This window comes from Macrobrachium rosenbergii, unplaced genomic scaffold (assembly GCF_040412425.1).
Source record: "Macrobrachium rosenbergii isolate ZJJX-2024 unplaced genomic scaffold, ASM4041242v1 171, whole genome shotgun sequence".
Taxonomy (NCBI): Eukaryota; Metazoa; Arthropoda; class Malacostraca; order Decapoda; family Palaemonidae; genus Macrobrachium; species Macrobrachium rosenbergii.
In genome coordinates this window covers 3,173,052-3,200,600 of record NW_027100729.1, presented here as the reverse complement: position 1 = coordinate 3,200,600, position 27,549 = coordinate 3,173,052, and the positions used below count along the sequence as shown (strand labels likewise).

General features: G+C 49.6%; 1 long non-coding RNA gene across 1 annotated transcript in view; it reads left to right on the top strand.

Moving 5' to 3' along the window:
• The first annotated feature begins 5,308 nt into the window (after positions 1–5,308).
• Positions 5,309–27,549, top strand: part of LOC136838195 (uncharacterized) — a 90,334-nt gene continuing 68,093 nt past the window's right edge. The window contains exon 1 of the long non-coding RNA XR_010852888.1: positions 5,309–5,422. This is a non-coding gene — a long non-coding RNA (uncharacterized lncRNA). The remainder of the gene's footprint in view (positions 5,423–27,549) is intronic.

The following is a 27,549-nucleotide window of genomic DNA, read 5'->3' as shown; positions in this document are numbered from 1 at the left end:
ATATATATGTATTATTACAATTTAAAAAAGGGGAATGCTTACCACGACCTGGTTATAGACCCTGAATGAGTGTTTGCTTTACTTACCACATAAGATTCCTTAGTTCTGACTGCAGCTGATTCAGGTATTCATAATATGCAAAGAAAAAAAGGGGGTTATTACTGGGCTGAGGGCTCTACTCACAAGGCAATTTTGTAAGTAAACAATCTGGGTAAGTTTAAGATTACGTATATTTACATTAGCGAACAATCAGTAGATGGAATGAAATTAGGTAGGCAGGTAAGGCCTGGGAATTAAGTACAGTACAAGTCTATGTACAAATGAACGCCCAGATGATACGTCTGTCTCTGTGACGATGCTGATTAGGGCGTCGTGGGGTTCATGACGCGCAAGGCACAATCAAGGAAGGATTCCACGGTTAACATTCACTCTGTAAAGGAGAGACTTACAAATTAAAGGTCAGTAAGGACACAGTGAAATAAGCATAGGACAAGGAAACGCACAGAGGGTGCCTAGAACACACGGTTTTATGTAATCACTCACACACAGGAATTTACGTAACACTGCACTGACAAGGCGAGGCTGATATGCAACACTGGCACTTGAAAATAAGGTTGGAAAGTTCAGTGAGCGAATTCAGACTATGCGACTGAATGAAAGAACCTTTGTAACAGAGCACTATACCTTGTAGAAGAGGTGGCTTTGGCATAGAAATGGCATTGGAGAAGGACTTAACGGGGCCCACTGGTAAGAAGACTGAGGTCCAGCGTGGTGGACCTGTGAGACGTGCTAAAGAAAGAGCAGGAAGACAAGTACTGCTAGTTTATTACTGTTGTTGTTTTAGATTTAGCTGGCCTTGTGCCAGCACGGGCTCTTGCTTCTAGTGCAGCCCGTAATAGTTTATTACTGAAGCGACCCGCTTATAAAGCGGCGTGCGGACGTCTCCGTATATCCAGAGACCGCCAGTACAAAAATTTTACATGTGACTTGAGGTCAAACTATTTCTCTACCAAACAGGACAGGTACACACAGAAAACATCATGATCAATAATAACTGGTTGGACATAAAAATACTCTGTCACACATACATGGTACAAGGGCAAATGAATAGATGATAAATAAACAATTCACAATAATGATAATAAGGCTGCGACCGTTTGATCTTAGGTCGCATGTGAAGGCACCGTAGAAAACGGGGTGTCTACCATAGAGAACCCATTGAGCGGGGACTTTACAGACCTCATGGAGAGGCACGGCACTCTGAGGGAGGCGGGGGGCAAGGGAAAGGGCTGTCTTGGCTGTGTCTAGGTATGTCTCTGGCATGTCTCTGACCTCTCTCTTAATCTGTATCACTGGCTCTATTCCACCTCTGAACAAGATTAATCTTCTCACGGTTCCACGTTCTGAAACAAAGGGACTTCTGGCAGTCACATGTTTACAGAGAGAAATGGAGAGAGATAAGCGCAGTGCAATTAAAGGATTTTGGGAGGGGCCAATATTTCTTTGCCCTTCCTCGTTAGGCGGTGCTAAGCAAAGCACAGTATTTCTTATTAATGAATCTACATTAAAGCTTTGGAAGCTTGGGAAGATGTAGAAAAAAAATATATATATATATATATATATATATATATACATACATACATAAATATGTATATATTTATATACATAAAAGTTAACTGTTGTTGGTTTCAGTCCTCCCACAGGATACTGCCTCTCGTTTGGACATTAGTAACCATCCGGTAGACAATCTCACCTTGACACAGAGCGAACGCTGGTCCCCGAGATTACGGGGACAACACGTTACCAATATATATATTAAACATATCAAATGGGCAGTTATACGAAAAATAAATGAAAATTAATTGCTCAGAGTCCAAATAGTAATAAAAATGATAATAATCATAATAATAATAATAATTTTTTTTATATCAGAGACACCCTATTCGACTGGGTTGTTTTTATAGTGGGGGTTGCTGAGAGTTCCGGGTCACATCCTGCCTCCTTAGGAGTCCATCACTTTTTCTCACTTTTCTGCACGAGTCCTGGAGCTACATTGGCATCTAGTTTTTCCAGGTTCCTTTTCAGGGATCTTGGGATCGTGCCCAGTGTTCCTTTGATTATGGGTACAATTTCCGCTGGCATATTCCATATCCTTCTTATTTCGATTGTCAGGTCTCGATACTTATCGATTTTTACTCTTTCTTTCTCGTCCACTCTGGTTTCCAATGGTATTGCGACGTTATTATTATTATTATTATTATTATTATTATTATTATTATTATTATTATTATTATTATTATTATTATTATTATTATTATTATTCAGAAGGGTTTTATTGGTTAAAAAAGAGTCAAGTTATAGAGATAAATGCGAATACAGAACTGATTTACAAAGTTCACTTTAATAAAAAAAAACTTGAAGACAATTGTCATGTTGTCACTGAGAACAATCCACAAAGACAGCACTCGGGATTTTCAAAAGGCTTCGTAAGGAATAGATGACATGGAAATATGATAATAGACACACACAATGTCAAAAGATATATATAATCGATAATTTTTTTCATCTCAAAACGTCAAATTCAAACCAGAACCACAAACGAAAACAGTGACAGTAAATGAGACATGACACAGCCACCCATCGACCTGCAATCCTGTTTATCCACCCCAGGTAGGGACAGCAGCGCCAAGGTCCAGCACGTGTAGCACACGCCAACAAGCTCGTAATAAATATTCTTGATTTCAACTCAGGGTCATATGCATGGAATATACAAAGAAGTGCTTTAACATGTTATTTTTCCCATTTGTATGGGGTAAGCACGATGCCTTCTTTTGAAGGACTTTGATTTGGCTTTGGGGCAGACTTTGTAGTCTCGATCGGCTGCCATGCCTGTCATCGCTTAGACTCCAGTAGTGTATGTACATGTATTGTACCAGTTGCCAGCGCCCTTTCTGAAGTAGTAGTAAAAATAGTAATTATAATAATGGTAATGACAGCAGAGGCGTCATTTTGGGGGGGGGGCAACTGTCCCCCCAAGACTCAAGTTGCCCTCCCCAGCCTCAACTTGCCCTCCTCACAACCCCAAGCTCCAAGAAGTAACAGCAGTGGGTTTTCCATTATTCCTATTTTCCATTATTCCTACCGAAATTCAAATGTGTCACCACATTAAGTTATATCTATCTATCTATCTATCTATCTAATTGTCTGTCTGTCTGTCTGTCTATCTATCTGTCTATCTATCTATCTATCTATCTATATTTTTCTATCACACACAATGTTTGTTTGGCTTCCTATTTTGCTGAAATACCTTGCTCATGTGGCTTCAAAAAGCACTAAAATAGCTCAAAATCTAAAAAAAAAAAAAAAACAGCTGGTTAGGCTTGCTTCGCTCGCCAAACCATCTTTGCCCCAACAAAAATCTGAAATGACGCCCCTGAATGACAGTATTAATATTGAGAATAATAGTAAAGATATTAAAAATTATAACAATTAAAAGCAGGTTGCATACAATTGCTTTTCAGCTAAGGACCATAGGTGGCTACAAAAGTCAGGTCCGGAGGGCTAAACACGAAAAGTGAAAAGAGCAAATCTCAATGTAATAATAATAATAATAATAATAATAATAATAATAATAATAATAATAATAATAATAATAATAATAATAATAATAGTAACAGATTCTGCAGATGACACTTCATTAAGTTGCAAACATTGAGAATAAGTATTCAAAGCAACTCAGGCCACCCTAGTGCGAAGGAACAGATGCCTCATTATCCCAGCTTCTTCTTGCATCCCTGCTTAGGATGCTTTGTATGAGCGAAATGCTGCTGTTTCACAGTCGGGTGAACACTGGACATTGTTCCTCTGAAAATAAATTTTAGATCATCCAGGCGGTTTTCTATGAGCATCTGCGTGGCAGAGTGGTAGGATTTTTGTGGTTCTGCAATATGCTTTAAGCGATCTCGGGAGCAGCGACATACACTGGGTCTCGGTTTCGTTGTATAGGATATCAGATTCCTCTACACATCTGCGCCAAGTGTCGATTAGTCGTTGGAGACCTTGCACTGGTGGGGAAATCAGAACCGTATCGTCGGTGTAACAGAGGTTGTTTATTGTTGTTTCGTTGACAGAGCATCTGATTCAGTTCTTCTGTGTACGTATGAAACAAGCATGGAGAAGGAATGCCCCCTTGCGGGAGAACCAGCGAAATAAAATGCCAATTAAATAGAGAGGCGTGCCTCTTTTGTGCAGCTTCGGGAAGAGCTTCAGATAGCTTACTCTGCCACATGCTTTTCTCACGTCTGCAAAGCATAGGAATACAGGAGAGGCTCATGATAGGTAGTTCGGCAATTCTTTCAGGATGTAGATGCAACACCATTGGCCGATGGTATTATCACAGTTTACCATAATTTTCCGTTAAACAATTAAGTTTTCTCATTGTTAATGTATTTTCCACTAATTACATAGGTTTTCCTTTATTTTTGTTATATGGTTTATATGTAAACACCCGTTCAAACCAGAACCACAAACGAGACAATGTCTGGTAGACGACACCCAAACATGTAAGCAAACCAATGCCGAATTTTTATCCTTATTTGCCATAATTTTCCATTAATTAAATAAATTATCTATGTTTTAATTCATTTTTACACTTCCTATATTTAATTATCCCTTTTTATTCATTTGTAATGTTTTAAATCCAAACGTTAACGAAACAGTGTTTAGAGGACGACGCCTTAGACCGAGGTCTCCGTATCATTATTGTTCATCATATTGCATTATTTTTAGTTATGTATATTATCCATATTTTCATTATTATTCACTAACTACTCCGATCTATTCATTCATCCATATTAAGGTGCCAACTCAAATCAGAAGCATAAAACGAAAACGGCGTCTGGTAGACGACGCCTAAACTTATAAACAAACTGGCGTAATCTGTCGAGGTCCCTATCGTCATTTAGCCTAATTATCTCTTAATTAAATAAATTATTTACATTTTAATTACTTCTAAACTAATTATATATAATTTTCTCCTTTTTAGCGAGTAGTTTGAATCAAAAGCATCAAATTCAGACCGGAGCCACAAACGAAAGGTATATAGTAGACGACGCCCAAAACGTAAACAAACCGCCATTAACAGAATCCATTATTTGAATTAATTGCCATTAAACTATCCAATGTGTAAGTAAATTATCTAAATTATTAATCATTTTCCCACTGATTACTTACAATTATGCACTTACTGACTCAGTATAGCAGATGAAAACAATCGAAACGACTTCTAAACAGAACCACAAACATGAACACCGTCGAATAGAAGACGCTCGAAAGGTAAACAAAGCGACACCGCCATTGAGTCATACCGGATCGCCTGTACTCAACCGTCTGTTGACCATTTTGCAATTCCCGCCTTAATACGGTGAGTTAGTACAGGTGGTGTAGACTGTAAATCGTCCTTATAGACTGTGTATTGACTACAGACTAAACAGAACGGCTACTTTAGCCTGAGCTTGTAGGGACGACCTCTGCTTTGGTGCGTCGGCGATGGACCGTATATTGATCGTGTAGGTTGCATATAGCTTCTATATATATTGGCTGTATAGACTCTTTAACGGCATTATAGACAGTATATTGGCTTTATATAAACTGTACATTGACTATAGAGATAGCAGGCCTGTACCGAGGGTGGGGGTTTGCGGGATCGAACGACCCGACCCCCCCCCCACCAAAATTTCTGGAAGTCCATATGGTAATTCTAAGTATTAGCTACGTTCCTCTTTTTACTTTGGAAACTGGCTTTTTCTCCACTCTTGCGGCTTCTGATAACGGAGGCGAGTTTGTTTGTTGGCGGCCAAGTGTCGTTTGCCCCCCTAACTCTATTCTACATTAAAGGGGGACTGTGGGAATCTGGGGTTCTGGGGGGGGGGGAAAGCAGAGAAGTGAAGCGGACATGTTTACGTTAGGGGGCCGCTGGCTGGAGGGGAAAAGAAGAGGGAGCCATATGCAAAAGGGAGGGAGCGGCTGAGAGAGAAATTTCCTCACGTGGCTCAAAAGGAGGGGTAAGAGGGGAGCGGTGCAAGGAGGGGGTGGGAGACAGGTTGCGAAGCGGGAAACGAGTGCTGGTAGAAGCGTAACACTGGGGTTGGGGGGAGGGAGGAAACACTGCGGGGTAACGGGGACGGGGACAAAGAGTATGGCCGACAAAAAACAAACTTTACCAGAAGCCGTAAAAGTGAAGAAAAAACCAGTTTCCAAGGCAAAAACAAGAACGGGATGTCACTTGGTGCTGGCTGGAAGGAGCAACCTGGCAGGAAAAAACAATTTGCAGATAAAAAAAAAAAGTTAACACCAACAGAACTAGGCCTAACTGGCCTAACCTTAGGGTCCAGGAGGGTAGAGATCAGTAGCCGCTTTTAAAAATGCGTGGAACCTGGTGTGCACTCCCTCCCGCAGCGGGGACAAAGGCACTGTGTTTTCAGCAGGCCGTGATCTTGACAGTTTGATTAACCGTTCGTAGTTGCCTAAGCAGCAGGCAGAAAAGTTGTGGTAACTGATATAGCAGTTAGCGCAAGACACTGGGAGGGTGTGCCAAGTTATCGGCTCAGAAGAACGCGACGTGGACGGAAGGGAGTCAGCCATTGTACTGAACAAGAAACGCCAAATCTGTATGTTTTGAGGCGTAGTAATGGGTAGCAGATAAGGGCTGTGGTGGGTCAAGGGGGGATGGGATGTGGGGGGTTTTAGCGCAACTGGGTGTTGGGGGGAAGGGTTTGCGTGAGGTACTTGGGGGGAAGGGGGAAACTTACGCGACGATAACAGGAATGGTTTTGTTGAAAAAGCTTCGTGCTGGTTATGACAGTAATGCAAAGAAACCATAAATGCTTGAGAAAAATATGGCTGGGCAAAATGCATCTTTGTTCCGACACAATGTACAAACCCTCAGTCCTTTACATTAGGGATTACTTTCAGGCGTAGGCTGGAAACAGCCGTCAAACTCTTGAGCAAGGTGGTTAGGCAGTAACTACCTCCAGGTAGGCGGGGATACCCGCCTGCCCGGATATAAACATTCCAGTTCGCTTTCACAGCGTTGCTGACGTGTTTTCGTTCTCTGCCTGACTGTCGTTAAGCTCTTATTATCTCGGTGGGATCTTTCTGTATTTTTGTTTATATATACGTGTGTTTGATTTTTATTAATACAAACTCACGATTTGTGATAACCTTGCGTAAGCTGTCATTCCCTGCCTGTGTCTTGGGTTTGACGGCCAAGGGCATAAGTGGAGTAGCGCAACCAAGTGGTAATGCTTCTCTCCAGCGGCCCCTTCACGTAAATACTGAAGGCGCCCGTACTTTGGGAGATATAGTTTGGGGACGCAATATCTTCACTCCCTACATCCATTGGGACGTAAGAGTTAATTCCCTTCTTGGGCTTCCGCCCTCCGTGTGTAAGGGGCATCATTAATTTCTTCCTACTTATGCTGAGTGTTACTCTCCGCCTGCGCTTAGAGATTTGCGGGCTGAGTGGGAGGTTACGGGTGTCGTCGATAAGTTCCGCTTCCACGGCGCCCTTGGTGGCCTCCCCTCCGTCCTTTTTTCTCTTTCCGTAGGTTCTTCCTTCTCTCTCCTTCGCCCTCTTCGCTCGCCCGTCGGGCGAAGACCGTCGGGGGGAGCGATCAAGCGACCTCGTCTAGAGTATCTCCTAACGCTGCGTAGGGCTGTTACCCTTGTAGCGGGAGGAGCCTCCCTCTACTAATCATCTTTGTTTTTCTTTCAGGTTGACAGTGAGCATCACAGACACAGCAGTAGTTGGCTGGATATATCAAGAATATCTTGCATGAAGCAGTCCCGACATTCATTCAGTGTTGCTTCGGGATCGACCACAATATCTGATTAGATGACATATTTCCACGTCGGGATCGCTCAGACTCTGTACCCGCCGATGTAGATCGATCGCTGTCATTGCTGGTTTTCGTGTATGCTGTTGCAATGCTTCCTGCGTATCTGTGGTCCATCTGCTCCTGCTGTTCCCTGTGTTATGCTCTTGTCAACTCGACGACAGTCTGTGGGCTGCTCTCCTGGTCTCCTGCCGCAGCCACCCTGATCGCTCCTGTCGCTGCTGGTGACTTTCAAATGACATTCTGTCCGTTGCAGTAGCTCCTGCCTTCCGAACCGCCAACGTAGCTCCTGCATCAAATGTCGTGATCATGCCCGCTTCTTCTCCTAGTGATCGTGCCCGGGGCCGCTTCCGTTGTGTTCCTGCCAGCTGCCCTGGAGGTTACGATGTCAGCCATCCTGTAGAAGATGTTGGCGTGAAAGGGAAGGAAGTGGCCTTGTGGAAGTGACGTTCCTGGCCGTTGCACAGCTCCTGCTCTCCGAACCTTTGCCGTAGCTCCTGCATTGGCTGTCCTGATCATTCCTGCCGCTTCTGGCGGTCGTGCCCGGGGCCGCTTCCGTGCGTTCCTGCCAGCTGCCCCAGAGGTTACGATGTCCGCCATCCTGTAGAAGATGTTGGCGTGAAGGTGTAGGAAGTGGTCCTGTTGAGGTGATGTTCCTGGCCGTTGCAGTAGCTCCTGTCTTCCGAATTGCTGCCGTAGCTCCTGCATGGGCTGTCCTGATCATGCTTCTCCTGGTGGTGGTGTCCTGGCTGCGTCCGTTGTGTTCCTGCCAGACTACCCTGGAGGTTACGATGTTTCGTGTCCACCATCCTGTAGAAGATGTGGAACTAGCCACCGTCTTCTTCATCTTATCTTCGATTTCGTCTTCTGGTGCGTCTTCCCTTCCTCTCCCGAGGTCCAAGGGGGTCCCGAGAATCGGACAGACGTCCATCGGCTGAAGGAAGGATGCTGCTTCTTGCCCTTGATGCCCTTGGACATCTAGGGACTGCCTCCTTCCGAGGAGGCAGTGGGTCTCTCGTTGGTTCTTCCCGACCTTCGGGTTAGGAAACCGATTGGCATAGCCGTGGGTTTTGTGTTTCGGAAGCCGCAGGCTCGCAGACCTCAGTTTACGATCCCGTTCCTGAGTCTTAGAGGTTCTGCCTCTAAGATGGGGGCTGCTTTGGGCGCTCGTTCGTGAGCCGCTTCGAGTGCTCGAGATTCTATGGAAAATCGAGTATCCCGATCTGGTCTGGAGAGATTTTCCTGGGCCCAGTTTGGGAGCAGTGCGAGAGAAAGGGCCGAGGCACCCAGGTGTCTTGGTTCCTCTTCCTGCCAGCACCGCAAGCGCTCCCCGAGTGTTTGCCAGTGCTCGTTCCGGTTCCCAGCCTGGTGTCTCGATCCTCTCTGTTCGAACACCAGAAGAAGCAAGGAAGAGATTCTCTTTGGGAGTCCTGCGGGACTTCTAAGGGACTGACTCTCTTCCGGGAGACAAATTTCTCTCATTGACCGATTCGCATTCTCCTGTGGGATCTTGCGTTTCGAGGGCCGCGAGAGTGCGTCCTCTCGAGGCCACTCCCTCGTTGCCAGTCTTGGAAGTCTGCGTCTAAGACTGGTTCTGTGCTTGGCTCTTTCGATCTATTAGGAAACAAAGCAGCCACTCCCGATTTTCGGAAGTCTCGTGGGTAGCTCGAATTCTATGAATCACGAGCGCTGTCCTTACGAGAGGCACAGGACGAGAGAAAGTGCCGAGACACCCAGGTGTCTGGTTGCCGGAACACCCAGTTGTCGGTGTGCCGCGACGCCAGGTGTCTCGATACTGCCAGCCAGCTGCTTCAGTTGCTCGGCCGGGCTTCGTTCTTGTGTCTCGAACTTTAGAGTTTGAGCATGCAAGATAGCAGACACAGAACTCCCCTTTGAACCTTCTTCTCGAGGGGCCTCGGCCTCGGCCTCGAAGGAGTTTAGAGTTCGGGAAACTAGCAATTGTTCACAGCAGACGAGTCCAGCCTGCCCAGTTATGATTTTGTTCGCGCAATTGGCTCGGCTCGACCCCTGGTCGCACTTACGAGACTGGCTCGGCTCGACTGGGCTTGCCAGACTTGCTCGGCTCGACTCGACTCGGCTTGCCAGACTGGCTCGGCTCGGCTCACCCCGCCTGCCTCCCAGTCTGCCGCATACCGACCAGCTGGATCGCGTTCGCGTGATCGGCTCGGCTCGGATTGGCCCTACTCGGTTTTTTCCGATTCGGGTTCTCGGCTATGTTCGAGTGAACTTTTTTTGCTCTTCCCAGGAAAGCGCCTTGCCACGGCACAAGTGCTCTTCTTTCCTCGTGTGGCAGTAATCTCTTTCGATTGATTATCGCTCACGGTCCGCCTCTCCTGCTTATCATTCTGGCAGGACAGGTAGGGATACTCTTTTCTCCTCACATGTTCTCTTCTCCTCTGGGTTGTTCCGAGAGGCGCGAGACGGACAGAGAGAGCTCCGACGAAATTTTCTTTCGGAGTTTGGCTGCCTGGCGTGCTTTGGGTATCGGTCCCCCGATTCTCTCGTATTATAACCAGGTAGGTGAGGAGGGTTTCATGGGATCTGTCAAGGTCTCCCTCCAAGGGAGAGTACAGGAGTTTCACTCATCGGAAACAGAGAGGGTCTTCCTCTTCAAGTTCGATCGCCCCATGTTCTCGGGGAAGTTCATCCCAATGGCGCGAGGATCCCAGGGACAGGACCGCAGCTCCCCCAATGAATAACCTTCATCACTTGCAACCCTTGCAGTTTCCGAGGGGCCGAGAGTGTCAGGGACCGCCGCTGTCCTGTCTTCCGAGAGCGTTTTCGACCTGATGAATTCTTTTCTTCAATGGTTGAGACACCAAACTTCCACCCCTGCCTCGACAAAATATGAATTCTTCTTGCCTCGGAGGGTCTTGCCGACTGCAGTTTTTTGGGCAATTCTGGTGCTAAGAAGAAGGACTTTGTCCCACCGGATCTCGGTTTCACAAGTCCCGAGTTGGCTCGACCCTTGGGAACGATCCTTTACTTGGTTCTGCCTTTCTCTTTCAGAGATTTGCCAGATACCCGGTAATCAAGGTTCCCACCAGGGCACTGACTTGTCCTTTGGACAATGGCCAAGAACTTTGGGTCTTAGTCATCTCAACTCAACCTTGAGTTCAAGCCAGCCCCCTCAACTCCTTAGTTAAGAAGTCCTAGGCTTCAGAAGAAGATTGCAACTGCTGATGCCTGGACGAAATGATGCTTTCGAGTCTCTGGAACTGGCAGCGACATTGCCGAGACCTGGGAATGGATTCCTTCAGGAGAAGTATCTATTTCCTTAGGTCTCGGCAATTCTTTCCATCGAACTTTCATCCCACCACCTCTCCCGTGCTCCCGATTCGGGAAATGCCAGCCGGCTAGAGCTAATTGCCTCGGTACCCTGTCATCTTGCAGAAGCTTCCCCATGGTGGAAAATGGAAGTCTGCTTCCTTTTCCCCGTTCTTTCCTCTTCGATGTATGAGGGAAAGAGCTGGCTAATGCTTGATTGAAGGAACCATCGAATATGCTTGCATATTCCCCTCACATCTTGTGTCTTCTTACGGATTCACAGATTGAGGAATAGGCGCACACTGGTAAGACCTTGTCTTGAATTTGTGTGACCGAGACGATTAGTACCTTCTCGTCACCGTCCTGGGCTCAGGGCAGCCTTTTGGCCGTCCGAGAATTCAGGATGGGTTTTGCGGCACTCACTGGTTTCGTTGAACAACAAAACCACAGTAGTGGCATTTGTCGACAAACAGGAGGCAATCTTTTTTTTTTCCCCGTTTCATCTCGACATTTGAAGGTACTCGAGTGTTGTTCTATTGCACACTCGACAGCTCAATTAACCAGATGCATTCCTGGTGGGGATGTATTGGTAGGCAAGCCTGGCCTCGGGTTTGAGTGATCAGGACGGAACATGCTGCTCACTCTTTCTTCACAAAGATTCATGCAGAGATTGCTGGACTGAGAAATCCCTACCGTCCTTCTGTTGTCTCCCTGCACACAAGTCGGTAGTGTTTTCTCACTCCCTGATACCAGACCAGGGGCCGCTCTGTTGAGGCATGCTGTCTTTTGGTGAAAACTCGATATCGACATTTTTTCCCTCCATATTTGTCCGTTTCGCTAGGGGTTCACAAACATTGCTCACCCCGAGTTACAGACAATTACTTGAAGACTTTGTCTTCATCCGACCTGATTGCCGAGGCATCGAGAAGAATTCCGCTTGACCCATCCTCCTGTGCAGCTACATCCCTGTGTGTTCAGGACTGGGAGACATTCCAGCTTTCCTTGCAAGCACAGGCTTTCTCGCCGAGCGGCAACGGATATAGCTGGATATCCCTTGAAGTCCTCTGCAACACTGTCCCAGGGACTGGATCCGTCTTTGCTGGTGGTGTCGTTGTCGGAACTTCTTCTCAGGTCAGAGTCGCTCGTCAAGTCTGGACTTCCTCGTCTTCTCCGCCGAGGGCTGCTTCTCTCCCTTTCATTTGTGAAGAATGTAGGCCCTTGCGACCTAGTCTTCTATCTGAAGTAGCCTTCGTCTCCTCAGTCGAGAGTTAGCTACGGACGAGAAGCTTCTTCAGTCATGCTCTCCCATGGAACTGTTTCCTGGGTGGCATGCGACTCTCGTTTAGGGTTCCTGTCCGTGCTCTGCACTCGCCCTACGAGAGTCGTCGGATAGAGATATACCCTCTTAGGTCCATCTCTCATCTTACCCTGGCCTTGGCTTAGAAGATGGAAGAACAGGGATGGGGATCATACCTCGACTCCTTCTGGGATGTCGTAGGTGGACTCCGAATCCATTGGCATCGACTGTCGAGTTCGAGTCCTTCTTGTTCCCCTCCTCCTTGGACTTTGTATCGATGATCCAGATCATTCGTTACTCTGTCCTATTGGGAGCTGTGGTACTTTCCGAAAGGTACGACATTCCTAACCTGGATGTCGTCAACGTTTTCGCTAGTACTGTCTCTCCCAAGGAAGAAGTGTCTAAGGACACATCTTCCTCCTGACTTCGTGAAGCGATCAAAGAGGTACTTGGCAGCTGACGACGACGATACCGGTACCTTTCACCCGAGAGCTCACAAAGTCGATGGCTTGGTCCATCCCTCGCATTCCGGAAGAATATGTCGGTACCACAGGTGCTGAAGGCAGGTGTGTGGTCCCAACAGACTACCTTCACCTCCTTCTACCTCCGGGATGTTGCACACAAGTCCTTGGACACTTTTTCCTTGGGTCCTGTGGTGGCTGCTCAACAAGTTGTGTAGCTTATCCAGCTCCCTTAACGGGACAGGTTGCATCTCGCCTATGTTGTAATGCTGTGATGGTGAGAATGAATGTTGAGTGACTGGCCTCTCTTCTTTCTCCCCATCCTGGCTCTCTTCCCACGGGCAGGGAGCGGACATGCCGTTACAAGCTGGACCGGCGATCGAGGCAGATAAGCACATAACAGGAGCTCCTGTTCTATTTCCGTTCAGGTTAATAGAAGCAACCCCACTCCTTCCTCTTGCAAGGGAGGAAGGAGACCATGACTATGAGACAACCCAATGCTTGTATTTGCCTTATTGTCATCCGACGTCAAATTCTTCCTAGCCTACTTTGCATGAACTGACGTTTCCTCTTTCATGCAAAGGGACCCAGAAGTCTGACAACTGATCCTGCGTTTCTTACAACCCGATCTTTTGTCAGAGGCAGTTTTTCCCTTCCTCGCTCTCACGACCAGGAAGGGAAGACAAGGTGGTGAACTCCAGTCAGTTCAGAGAGACTTTATCAGATTCCCCCTCCAATCAGTGAGTCTCTTAATGTAAAGGACCGAGGTTTGTATATTGTGTCGGAACAAATAACAATTTTTAAAAGTAAATTGTATTTTTCCTAACTATACAAACCCGAGGTCCTTTACACTTTATGCCCACCTCATGCCACCCCTCAATCTGTACCTGGCCCGAAAGGCAAACTGGAATGTTTACATCCGGGTAGGCGGGTATCCCCGCCTACCTGGAGGTAGTTACTGCCTAACCACCTTGCTCAAGAGTTTAACGGCCGTTTCCAGCCTACGCCTGAAAGTAATCCCTAATGTAAAGGACTTAAGGTTTGTATAGTTAGGAAAAATACAATTTACTTTCAAAAATTGTGATTTTTTTTGTTGTTGGGGTACAGATAGACTTTCGCCGAGTTTAATACTGGGCTGGTGAGGTAAATGCATTTCACCATGTTTAGCAGTAGATTTGGGGGGGATATAATCTCCCTGCGCCATGTTCAGCACTGGTCTGGGGGTGGGTACTTGTGTTGCAACAGTTGCGCGTAAGTGCAACCAAGAACATTGAAACTTACAAGAATCAACTCAAAAGCGTATATGTTTTTTTCTTTGCTGTGTTAACTTATAGTTTGGGAGGATTGGATGCAGGGTGTGTTAGATTCATGTGTATGGATAACAGATTAACAAGTTATTGCACTTGCTGGACGAAATATGAACAGTTGAAAACAGACGCACCCGTGCCCTGTTGTGTGCTGGACGCGTGTCTGAACCCCGGAAAAAGGACAGTCCCCCCAAGGAGGGGGCGCGTTAGCAACTTTGAGTGGCAACGTTTAGGGGGTTTTCCTCAGTGGGGGGATAACAGCGCAACGTGATTGGTTAGATAAGTGTTTTATTGGGGGCGGGGGTTAGGTCCCCAAACTCTGAGTTGTTCCTACACAAATACAAACCCGAGTCCCTTTACACATGGGGATAATTTCAGCGTAGCTGAACAATGCCACAAAAGACTTACAAGGCATTAGTTGGTATCACTACCATCTGGACATGTGGTTGGCAACTGTGGGTAGTCCACGGTGCTGACCGCCCAGATTCATGCATCACTTCTCTCTTTGGCCTCGTGTAGAACAGACGTGTTTTTCTGCGCTCTCTTTTCATTCCTGGCTGTGAAAGCTACAACCTCACGGTGTGTTTGTTCCTTTTTGTACTTGTGTATTTGTGCGTGTTTGTGAGATAGCTAACCCCTTGCAAACCCATGATTTAGACAAGCCTTGGCATAGGATTTGTCCTGGTAAGGACAAAAAATGTGCCTTCTGCTGTTCCGCAGATTCGGATCCCCACTCCCTTTGCCTAAAGTGCCGTAAGGGGAGCAAGGATCCCCCTGATTGTTCTGTGGATGTACCATGTGATGAGTGTAGGCTCTGGTTCCCCGAGCAGTGGGATAAGTACTTGCGTAGATCCAGGTATAGAAGGAAGGAGTCCAAGGCGTCGGAGGGGCTCCCTTTGGCCCCCTTGACCCCTATCGTGGTCATTCCTTCTCCATCTTATCTGAGTCCCAGTGGCCTCCCCCTTACCGCCCCTGACGGAACCTGTCTCTCTATCCCCTGTGTCCACATCTGCGGCCCCAGAGGAGGTGAGATCGGCAGACCTAGCCTGCACACCCACCAGTTCCCCCCCCTCCCCCGGAATGTTTTACCTCCGGGTTGGGGGTGGCCCTTACTTGCCTTTATCTCCTTCCGCAGGTTTGGGACTTGTACCGGGCTTGAGCTGGGCTTGGGAGTCACTCGGGATGGTTGGCAATCCTGATTTGTCCTCACTTTTCGATCGCGTCGGCTCAGTGGGTCAGGGAGGGGTACTGCCCCCTTCCCCCCACTACATACACAGTGGCTGCTCTCACGACCACCACCATTTCTGCTGTGTGACCGAGGAGCGTAGTGACTTCGGTGGGGACGCATCATGCCTATGGCACAGTCCCTACCCCTGCCATTGCAGTATTGATGCTGGCCGGCCCAGTCTGCTTGGTCACTCCGCCACCTCCCGGGTACGCTCTCACTCCTCCCGCCTAGCTTCCACCGTTACCCGTACCCACCTCGGATCGTCAGGCATTTGCTGTGGCACCGATTGTTCCCGACAGCGGACGCTCCAAGGGTCCCGCCTCGGTCTATTGCTCCCGCTTCAGACCGTCCCCCTGCTTCCGCCAATCCCGTATGGTCTGTCGTCGGTATGCTGGGGAATGCGGTATTATCCCTGATTGACAAGATGAAAAAGAAGAAGAAGCTGGCTCGCCGTCTGTCTCCATCTTCTTCATCCTCCTACTCTTTGTCGTTGTCATCCTCGTCTTCCTCTTCTTCCTCCACTCCCCCTCCCTCTTCTAAGTCCAACTGGGCTAGGAAGGGGAGGGCAGCTCCCCCTCCCTCTAAGACGACTCGCTCTGCTCCAGCAGCGCTCTCGCCCCCTTGGGAACGAACTGCTGGTTCTCTCACCGTGAAGGGCACCTCGGTACCCTCCTCGGGCGGTTCGGAAGCTCCATCCTCCCAGACTGGTTCTGTTTCGGTGTCTACCAAGTGCGTGCCACCGAAAGCACGATCCCCTCCGGGAGACCGTGCAGGCTCGAGCTCCGTCATGGGTTCGGGCACAGAAGGGGAGAAACCCACGGGCTTCCTCCCCATCCAATCCATTCCCCTTGTCCAAGTCGGATACGGGTATGGCGGTGAGGGTGACCAAGGACGTTCCATCCCCAGGGGGGTCAGGAATGTCAATGGATTTTTCCCCGGCCCTCTTCGTCTGTTTCAGCACCGAAGAAAGCTGGAACACACCCGGATGGTTGGGACAGCAGCCTACATGCTTTGGGGAGGCCGTACCTTACGTGCCAGTCTGTCCGGGTCCTCCCGCGACGGTAGTGTTTGCTCTGTCTCTCCCGCCCCCTCGACCTCCTCAGGATTCTCCGGGAGGAAACGGGGTCGATGGGGTTACCGGAGCTGATGCTCTGGGGCCTTCAGCTTCAGGGGCGTCCGGCCCTCCTACGCTCCACTCGAGTGGGAGGTCGTATGCTTCCGTAGTGCGGGACAGAGATGAGGGATCGGTCTCGGGCTCATCTGCGGGTGGGGCTTTCTCGGATGACCGTCTCTCAGAGGGTCCTCTGCCGAGAGACCCGGGCACTCCGGAGATGCAGAGGGCGTTTGTAGAGGTCCTTGCACTGATCCGTCAGCACAACGGCCTGGAGGAACCGCTTCCAACCCTGTTGGAGGAACGTTCGTCTAGACTGGAGGAGTTGTACGCTGCCAGGAGGGAACCCAAGCCCTCTTTTGGCCTCCCGTTGTCTCCTCTGGCAGACAGCGTTCTCAATCAGGTGAACGACTTAGTCTCTGGGCAGTCGTCATCACTTTGCTCGTCTCGAGCTACCAAGCTGTTGCCTCCCCCTCTACTGAGACGGAAGAAATATTACATTCCGTCGGAATGTGGACTACAGACGAAGGTCGTGGAACCAGGGCTGACTCGCCTGGCACCTGGTGCCACATCGGCTCAGCTGTTGGCAGAACACGCGCTTTTCTCGCAAGCGGAGATGGGCACTTTGGAGGGCACGGCTCTGTCGGCCCTCCAGGTGGTGTCTTGGCTTAACAACTGGGCCTTCGCCCTGTATAGATATCAAACATATGTATTCATGTACACTTTTACTATTATTTTACAGAAGAAGTATGTTTATGTTACCTTTAAGATTCCATTCATGTTTAACTGTTTACACATTCTTATAAATACTGTAAGATCACTGGCTGAATTATGCAACGTGGCAACATTGTATTTTAGCAGACAATACTTTTGTCTTTCCCGCCAAATGCGATGTATAAGGTAGCCAGTGGTCACTGGCGAGTGACGTCTCTTCATTAAGTAGGAGTGGAAAGAATCTACTTTTTCATTCATCACCTTTCAGTGTGAAGACATTACATGTCGCAGTGAGACATCACATTACATGGCGCAGTGTTATGTAGCCGCTCCCTTGATAGAGACTTCAATCAGCCGGACCCCACATTCGAAATTCAAGCAACCGTCATTGCTGTATTCGCCTCTCACCTTGGATCTTACAGTGACTCAGGATATCATCGACAGTATCTATGTGCATCACAGTGTCTCCAGGAGTGATATAGTGTTTGTGAAGGGCAGTGTTAGTGTTAATGTGTTAGTGCAGTGTGATGTTGCGAGTTGCGAGACTGCTTCCCCTCGCCAATGCATAAGGCTACTCAAATTTGCCCCCAGCAATTCCATGAACTGCCCTACCCCTCTCATGCTTCGATAGACACTGAGAGCCCAGAAGACAACCGTCACTAGCCTATGCCCCGCCCACCACCACCACAACACACGTACGCACACACTCGCCTCCGTTCGCTCGACTTTCCAGCCTATTACAGCTCATTTTCAACAGGATCTTTTATTTTAAATACTCCTGGCGCATTTCTTCATGTACCTACTGAGAACTGAACATTTTCCTTGCACTCTAAAGATCCTAAGCTTTCGTATGATACCGAACTCAATATGGCTCAGCAAGAGGAACAGCTAATTGAATTATTGGATCAGAGAGGAGAGGATCAGGCGGATGATCAACGGGAGGCGACGGATCCGTGCATCCCCACTGCTGATGATGATACCAGCCCCTCCACACTTGATGAGGCTATCAGCCCCTCCCTTCCTCCTCCTCTTACGCCCAACAGGCCAGGAGGCCGTGATAGTGACATGTTGCACCTCATACATTTCCTTCAAACTTCCAGCTTGCAGGAGGAAGCTCGAAGGAGACAAGAGGAACAGACCTTCAGGCAACAAATGGAGCAATCAAGACAGGAAGATAACCAGCGATTCATGGCTCTGTTTACACTGCTGTCAGAACAGCTGGCATCATCGCAACAGCCTCAGCAACCCCAGCAGCCTGACACCACACTGGCACCCCCTGCCATGCCATTAGGAGCCCAACGGGTAAATACACCCATGACTTCTAGCCAGCTGTCCATCCCCCTCCAATTCTGCAACAAGATGCAACATATCAAGCTTTTCGTCAATGGAGACTTCGTTTTGAGGATTATGCAGCCCTTGTTGGACTTGACAGCTTGCATCAGGCAGCCCAGCTGATTCACCTGAGGACCTGCATCTCCCTAGAAGTTCAACGTCTGCTTACGCATACACTAGGCATCCCTCACGACACATCACTGTCCCTTACAGAGGTATTGAATGCACTGCAAAAGCATTTTCGCAGTCTCAGAAATGAGGCCTTACGACGCAGAGAGTTATTGTCCTGCAAACAGGCTGTGGGAGAATCATTTGTAGACTACTATGCACGCCTCAAGGATCTCGCCGATGAAGTGGATTTATGCACTGGCAACCCCGCTTCCTGCGCAGAAAAGCAGTTGCAAATGGTAATATTGATGGGAGTGAGGGACGAAGAGTTAATACAACGCCTTATAGCCCTCAACCCTCATCCACCCTCGCAGATTTTTGTGACATGCTGCCGCTCGGCCGAGTCTACGTGCGACTGCATCAGCCATTGCATCCGCCCCTAGCCAGATCAGCGCTGTATCTTCATACAAGAAGAATCAACGACTACAGAAGAGGAATTGTCATCGATCTCCCAACCTGCGTTCTCAACATTCTACTAATGGCAACCCCTGTCAAAACTGCTCTCGTAGGCACAACTCCAGACAGTGCCCAGCCTCGGGTGCCACCTGCAATAACTGTGGAGGCACAGGTCATTGGCCCCGATCTCAGAAATGCCCTGCTAAGGATACCCAGTGCAGTGCCTGCCAGAGACAGGGACACTTCGTGAAGATGTGCAGGTCTACCAAGACAAATCGGACTGGATCTACAGCTTCATCTCCAACACCAAGTGGACATCGGCCCTCATCACCTACCAAGTCAAACTCCAGCTGCCGTCTCGTGGGTGCCAACTCAGATAATGAGTCCCCTACACCAGTCACTGTCTCCCTGTCATTCAGTGACATCTCATCGCATCTCCAGCTAATCCCCGACACAGGAGCAGACATTGCAGTGATTGGCACCACGCACCTGGATGCACTCCACATACCCAGGTCAAAACTGTCACCTCCACCCATGATGGATGTCGTGACCGCAGATGGATCCCCCATGCCACCAGCCGTGGGATGTTTCCAAGCAACACTTTGCCTCGGCAACAAGTCGTGTAGCGACTATACATGTTCACGAGGATATCCAGACTTCCCTCCTCTCCCGTGGACATTGCCGAGCCCTTGCTATAGTGTCACCAGAATTCCCAAAGCCCATTCTGAAGGTTACACATGTCAACAGGTGTGCCCAGATTCCTGACTCTGCCATGACATCACCTGCAGCTGCTTAGGATTATTTTCTCCGCCACTTCAACGATGTACTCGTATCCAAGGCAGATCTGCAGACTCAGCCACTAAAGAAGATGACAGGTCATCCAATGCGGATCCACCTAAAACCTGGTGCTACACCTTTCGCTGTACATACGCCCAGGCCCATTCCGTTCGCCCTTAGGGATCAAGTAAAAGAAGTTGACTCCTTAGTACAACAAGGAATCATCACGCCCGTAGGCGACGAACCCTCCGAATGGTGCCACCCCATGGTCCTGGTACCCAGGGACAAAGGTGTCCGCATCACTGTGGATTACACCCACTTAAATTCTCAGGTTGCCCGCCCAACACATCCATCGCCCACGCCCCATGACGCCATCCGCAACATCTCTCCTACCGCGAAGTATTTCACGACAGCAGATGCCCTCCATGGCTATTGGCAGAGGAAGATCGCCATCTGACCACGTTCATAACCCCGTACAGAAGGTTTCAGCACTGCCGTGGCCCGATGGGATTCGCAGCGACGGGTGATGCCTACTGCCTCCGTGGAGATATGGCACTACAAGGTATCTCCAACTGCGTGAAGGTTATAGATGACATCCTTATATCAGACGAAGTTCTCCCTTCCCACCTGCAACACATAAACCAAATGCTGACCAGGTGCCGTAAATACGGTATTACCCTCAATAAGGAAAAGTTCACTGTAGCTGCCCCTCAAGTTAAATTCTGCGGGTATGTCTTATCACCTGACGGCATCGCAGCGACCCTGACAAGGTATCTGCCATACGAGACTTCCCCACACCTTCCAGCGTCACAGATATCAGGTCGTTTATGGGTCTCGTAAACCAACTTGCCGACTTCACCCCAGATATCTCATCAGCAGCACAGCCTCTACGCCCGCTCATGAGCCCGAAACGCTCATTTATCTGGATGCCTGACCATGAGCAAGCATTTAAGAATGTCAAGAAAGCTCTGACTTCACCACCAGTCCTGGCACCTTTCAACCCAGGCTCGCCCGATCCTGCAGACAGACGCCTCACGCTTGTACGGCCTTGGCTTTGCCCTACTTCAGGACAACGGCCACGGTCGGATGCGTCTCGTCCAGTGCGGCTCCCGTTTCCTTATGGACACGGAAACCCGATATGCCACTATAGAGCTGGAGCTACTTGCAGTCACTTGAGCCATGGCTAAGTGCCGCCTATACCTGTCTGGACTTCAATATTTCACTGTGATGACTGACCATCGCCCCTTGATTCCTATCCTCAACCACTACACCCTGGATGCCATTGAGAATCCACGCCTGCAACGCCTCAAGATGAAAGTGGCCCCCTACATCTTCACCGCAGTATGGTGCACGGGGAAACAGCTCTGCATACCAGACGCCCTGTCCCACTCCCCGACCAGCCGCCCCACACCTGAAGATGAGGAATACTGCACCATCTCAACTGCCCATGTCAGGCGCATCGTCACCAGCACCGCCATTTCCACCGACGATCAGGCAACAGGACCCATCACCAAAGAAGACAGGACCCTACGGGAACTCCGCACTGCTGCATCTCAGGATCAGGACTACAGTCGCCTCGTCCAATATGTCTCCAATGGCTTCCCCACCAACCGCTACGACCTCCACGTCTCTGCCCTCCCGTATTGGAAGCTGCGGGATAGCCTTTACGCAGATGGAGAGTTAGTGCTATATGGGCCCAGGATCATCATACCTGCAGCCCTCCGTAGACGCACCTTGGCTTGCCTCCACGACAGCCACCGAGGGATCGAAGCTACTCGACGTCATGCAAGACAGACAGTATTTTGGCCAGGCATCGATGCTGACATAAAGAATACAGTAGAAGCTTGCAATGCTTGCCAACATCTTCTCCTTAGTCAGCAACAGGAACCATACATGTTCGACGACCACCCGACCCGGCCCTTCGAAAGTGTCAGCCGACTTCTTTCACGTTGCAAGGAAGGCATTCCTTGTTATAGCTGACAAACTTTCAGGCTGGACTGTGATTGTCCCCTGTGGAAGCGACACGACTGCAGCTAGAGTCACAAGAATGTTTTGTGTCTACTTCCGTTAAGTTGGTGTCCCACTCCGCTTACAGACGGACGGAGGACCCCCATTCTCCAGCCAAGACTTCGAGCGATTCACCGAGCGGTGGGGAGTCCGCCATATCATCACTTCCCTGCATTACCCTCAGTCCAATGGACATGTGGAAGCAGCAGTAAAAGCTGCCAAACATCTCATTACGACGACAGCCCCATCTGGGAATATCGATTGCGAAGATTTCGACAGAGGACTGCTGGAGCTTCGGAACACTCCGACCCCTGCTGGACGCTCCCCTGCGCAGATTCTCTATGGCCACCCTCTCCGCACCTCTGTTCCGGCCCACCTGTTATCATTCACGGAAGAGTGGCAAACTAAGACTGAGGATTACGACCGTCGTACTGCTGCTCGCGTCGACCAAGCCACAAGCCACTACAACTCTCATGCCCACCCTCTAACCAGGCTCACCATCGGCCAGCAAGTCAGGATACAGGACGCCAAGACGCTACGGTGGGACAAGGTTGGCATCGTGATGGGCCATGGCAGGTCAAGACAGTACGAGGTGTGCCTTCCTAGTGGCTGCGTTTGGTTCCGAAACAGAAGACATCTACGCCCAGTGCCTAATACGAATGATGACCCTTTCCCCCAAGTCCCTGCAGCCCCTTGCTTCGGCCAGGAAAATGGGCCATCACTCAGCACCCCCAGTGCCCCTCGTCGTTCACCCCGACTCGCTGAAAGAAGTCCATGTTCCGCTCGAGATGGTGCTACGAGCGTAAAGGGGGGAGGAGGTGTATAGATATCAAACATATGTATTCATGTACACTTTTACTATTATTTTACAGAAGAAGTATGTTTATGTTACCTTTAAGATTCCATTCATGTTTAACCGTTTACACATTCTTATAAATACTGTAAGATCACTGGCTGAATTATGCAATGTGGCAGCATTGTATTTTAGCAGACAATACTTTTGTCTTTCCCGCCAAATGCGATGTATAAGGTAGCCAGTGGTCGCTGGCGAGTGACGAGAATCGGATCTCATCCTCCGCTCTCACGTTTGTTTACGTCTCTTCATTAAATAGGAGTGGAAAGAATCTACCTTTTCATTCATCACCTTTCAGTGTGAAGACATTACATGTCGCAGTGAGACATCACATTACACGCCCTATCGAGAGTTGCAGCCTCGTCTACTCAGGACGAGGATCTGACCTTCAGGAGTCTTTGCCAGTCGGGGCCTAAGGCTATTTCCTTCCTCGCCCACCAGACAGCAAACCTCAGGGCCAACCTAGTACTGAAGAGAAGGGATGCAGTGCTGTCCTGGATTGCCAGGTCTCTGGGTACAGAAGCCGCAGTGTCGTTGCGGAACAGCCCTATCCTGGACTCCACCTCCCTCTTCCCCAATGGGTTAGTGAATGCTGCGGTTGACAAATGGAAGGCCGATGAACGCAACCCCCTTGTCCACCAGGTAGTGACGAAAGGGGTCATGCAACCCTCTCGTCCTGCGGCCCGGTCCTCGACCCAATTTAACACCCCAGCACTGAAGAAGTCTGGTGCTTCGAAGGTCGCTCGGGGAAAAGTCCAGCCCCCTTCTTTGTCGCCTCCTCGGAAGGAACCACAGGGTCCATCTCGTCAACCTGTCCCCCCCAAAAAGGAAAGGTAAGGGCAAGAAGAAGAGGGGAGGAGCTCACTAGGAATGGCGACCCCGCTCAGATGCTGCCATCAGTGGGGTGTGCCTTTCCAGCCATTGGGCAGCGTGGCAGTGGTATGGAGCAGAGTCCTGGGTAGTGGATGTCCTCCGGGACAGATATTCCCTACCTTTCGTGTCCCCACCTCCCCTCACCGACACTCCATCCATTTTCCCTCCTACTACCAAGACCCCTGGAAGAAACAAGCGCTTCTTCAGGAGGTCGGAACGATGTTGAGCAAGGGCGCCATCGAAGTCGTCAAGGATCGATCCCCGGGCTTCTACAGCAGAATCTTCCTAGTGGAGAAGGCCTCCTCCGGCAGCTGGAGACCAGTGATCGACCTCTCTCCCCTGAACCGTTTCATTCATCAGATACGGTTCACAATGAAGACGGTACGTACGATATTGTCTGCAGTCAGGGAGAATGATTTCATGCTGACGGTTGACTTGATGGACGCGTACTTCCAAGTACCAGTTCATATGTCGTCTCGTCGGTACCTTCGCTTTGCCCTCGACAGGGTGGTTTACCAGTTCAAGGTTCTCTGTTTCGGTCTGTCGACCGCTCCACAAGTGTTCATGAGGGTATTCGCCCTCATTTCGGTTTGGGCCCATTCGCGCGGGATACGTCTTCTGAGGTATCTCAACGATTGGTTAGTCCTGGCAAACTCCCGCTTGCAATTGCTGCAGGACAGGGATCGTCTCCTCGAGTTGTGTCACGAACTGGGAGTCGTGATCAACTTTCGGAAGTCCGATCTAATTCCCAAGCAGAAAGTTCAATACCTGGGCAGAGTCTTCCCCTCGCAGGCTCGAATCAGCGCGTTCAGGAAGGTAGCGAGGCATTTCCTATCACAACAGGACCAACCTGCTCAACAGTGGCAGGTCGTGATCGGTCACCTGTCGTCATTGGAGAAACTCGTCCTGCACGGGAGACTCCACATTCGGTCCCTCCACATTCTCGTCCCCATCTCGCAGGAGGTGAGGGACGATCTCACCTGGTGGTTGGACAACAGGAACCTGTGCATAGGGACACCTCTGTCCTCTCGCCCCTCGGACTTGTTTCTTTTCTCAGACGCATCGAAGGGGGGCTGGGGGGCTCACCTGGAGGAGTTGCTGACGGAGGGCGTGTGGGACCATCATGAATGACACCTTCTTATCAACGTCCTGGAGATGAAAGCAGCGTTCTTGGGTCTCCAGTGCTTCCAGGATCGTTTGGTGGGACACTCGGTATTGTTGATAAGCGACAACACGACCGTAGTGGCATACATCAACAAGCAAGGGGGTCTTGTCTCTGGAGCCCTTCACAAGTTGACGTTGCAGGTGCATCAATGGGCAGTCGCCCACTTGGTGGTCCTGTCGGCCAGGTACATTCCGGGCAAGAGGAACGTCCTGGCAGACTTGCTCAGCCGTCAGGATCAGATCGTGGGGTGCGAGTGGTCTCCATCAGACCGTAGCGGACACACTCTTCAATCTGTGGGGGCGTCCGGTAGTCAACTTGTTCGCCACCCAGTACAACAGGAAGCTTCTGACCTCTGTCGTACCGGACCCATGGGCAGCCGCGGAGGACGCTTTTCAACACTCAAGGGACAACCTTGAAGTGTATGCCTTTCCTCCATTCTGTCTCCTTCGTCCAGTTCTCAGTCGGGTGCTGGGATCGACGAACCTTCAGATGATCCTAGTAGCCCCCAAGCGTCCAGAAGCCGTTTGGTATCCAGACCTGCTGGCTCTGCTCTCCAGCGTTCTGAGGGAACTTCCCCTCTGGCACAATCTGCTTCGTCAGCCTCACGTAGAACGGTACCACCACGCCGTGGCATCCCTGTCTCTTCTCGCCTGGAGGTTATCCACCATCTCTTGCGAGCGAGAGGTTTTTCTCGCCTAGCAGCGACAGAGATGGCGGGATACCTCAGGAAGTCCTCGGCAGCGGTTTACCAGGGTAAGTTAAGTGGGCCATCTTCTGTGGTTGGTGTCGTAGACGGGGTTATTCTCCGGTCAGAGCCACTCTTCAGCAGGTAGCGGATTTCCTCGTCTTTCTTCATCGGGAAAAGCTCTTATCGGTTTCAGCGGTGAAAGGATACAGGGCAGCTTTAGCCTTGGTCCTGAAGCTGAAAGGCATCGATATTTCCTCATCCCTGGAAATATCTTTGATGATGAAGACCTTTGAATGGTCTGGCCCAACCAGGGAGCTCAGGCCCCCGAGTGGGACGTGTCCCTCATTTTGTGGAGCCGTACTCGCGCCCCTTACGAGCCGCTACGAGAAGCCACAGACAGGGATCTGACCCACAAGACCATCTTCCTTTTAGCCTTGGCTTCGGCAAAGAGGATTAGCGAATTGCAGGGACTTTCCTTTGCAGTCAAACACTCGAGGGGGTGGGGATCGGTAACACTCGAATTTGTCCCGGAACTTGTAGCTTAAACTCAAAACCCAATGGTCCCTGACATTCAGTTTGTGTCTTTTACGATCCCATCCCTCAGTGACTTTGTAAATAATGACCCTGACGAGTTACAGCTCTGTCCTGTACGGGTGCTACAGCGCTATCTGAGGAGAACATGGCACCTCAGGCCTGAGTGTCGGCGGCTCTTCGTTAGCACCGGGACCCCCAAGAAAGAAGTGTCTAAGAACACGATCTCTTTCTGGCTTTGTGAGGTTATCAAAAAGGCGTATGCGGCGGCTGACGAGGATGTCACCAGCCCTCTACACCCCCGTGCTCATGAAATCAGGGCGATTGCGCCCTCTCTAGCATTCCGGAAGAACCTGTTGGTCCAGCAGGTACTGAGGGGTGGGGGTGTGGTCTCGCCAGACCACATTCACCTCTTTTTACCTAAGGGTCGTTACCCATCAGTCCTTGGACACGTTTTCCTTCGGTCCGGTGGTGGCTGCTCAACAAGTTGTGTTACTACCCAGATCCTGTAGGGACAGAGTTGCGGCTCGTCTGTTGTACGCGTGTGAGTGGGCGTGAACGGTGAGGACTGGCTCCCCCTTCCTCCCCTTTCATCCCACCCTTCTTCCCTTGGGCAGAGAGTTAGGCCGTACAAAGCTGAACCAGACGTCTGACGCAGGTGAGTTTCATTACTTGAATGTCCTGTCTTTGTTACCTGTCAGGTATTTATTAGACGTAATGTCCCCCCTTTCTCCAGCAAGGCGGGGAAAGGGGTCCCGGGCTAATTACCAAACTCATTTCTTATGTAGGTCCTTAGTTCCTGACGTTTCCCACTCACCTCTACTATGAGCGGGAAAGGTTCTCCCTGGCTTCACCTCGCTGTGCGTTCGCTTACTACCGTAACCTCGCCACAGCAAGGACGGTCTAGTAGACTGGCTGGTAGCACGACGGTTCTCATGACAGTGCTCTCAGTCCAGTGGCCATGTCCCCCTGGCTCTTGCCCCAGGGGGACATGAGGTGTGTTGAATTCTCAGTCATTCAGAGACCTCCACTCAGATTCCTCCCACCGAATCTTGAGTCTCCATTTGTAAAGGACCAAGGGTTTGTATTTGTGTAGGAACAAATCGCATTTTTTAAGGTAAAATGCTTTTTTCCTAACATACAAACCCGAGGTACTTTACTCAGGTTACCCACCTCAGCCGCCACACAATCTGCCGTAGAACCAAAAAGCGAAGTGATGCATGAATCTGGGCGGTTAGCACTGTGGACTACCCACAGTTGCCAACCACATGTCCAGATGGTAGTGATACCAACTAATGCCTCGTAAGTCGTTTGTGGCCTTGTTCAGCTACGCTGAAAGTATCCCCATATGTAAAGGACGTCGGGTTTGTATGTTGGGAAAAATGCATTTTACCTTAAAAAATGCGATTTTCCTCTGTAAGGGAGTGAGGGATGAACCAGTGGCTCCCCAATAAATGT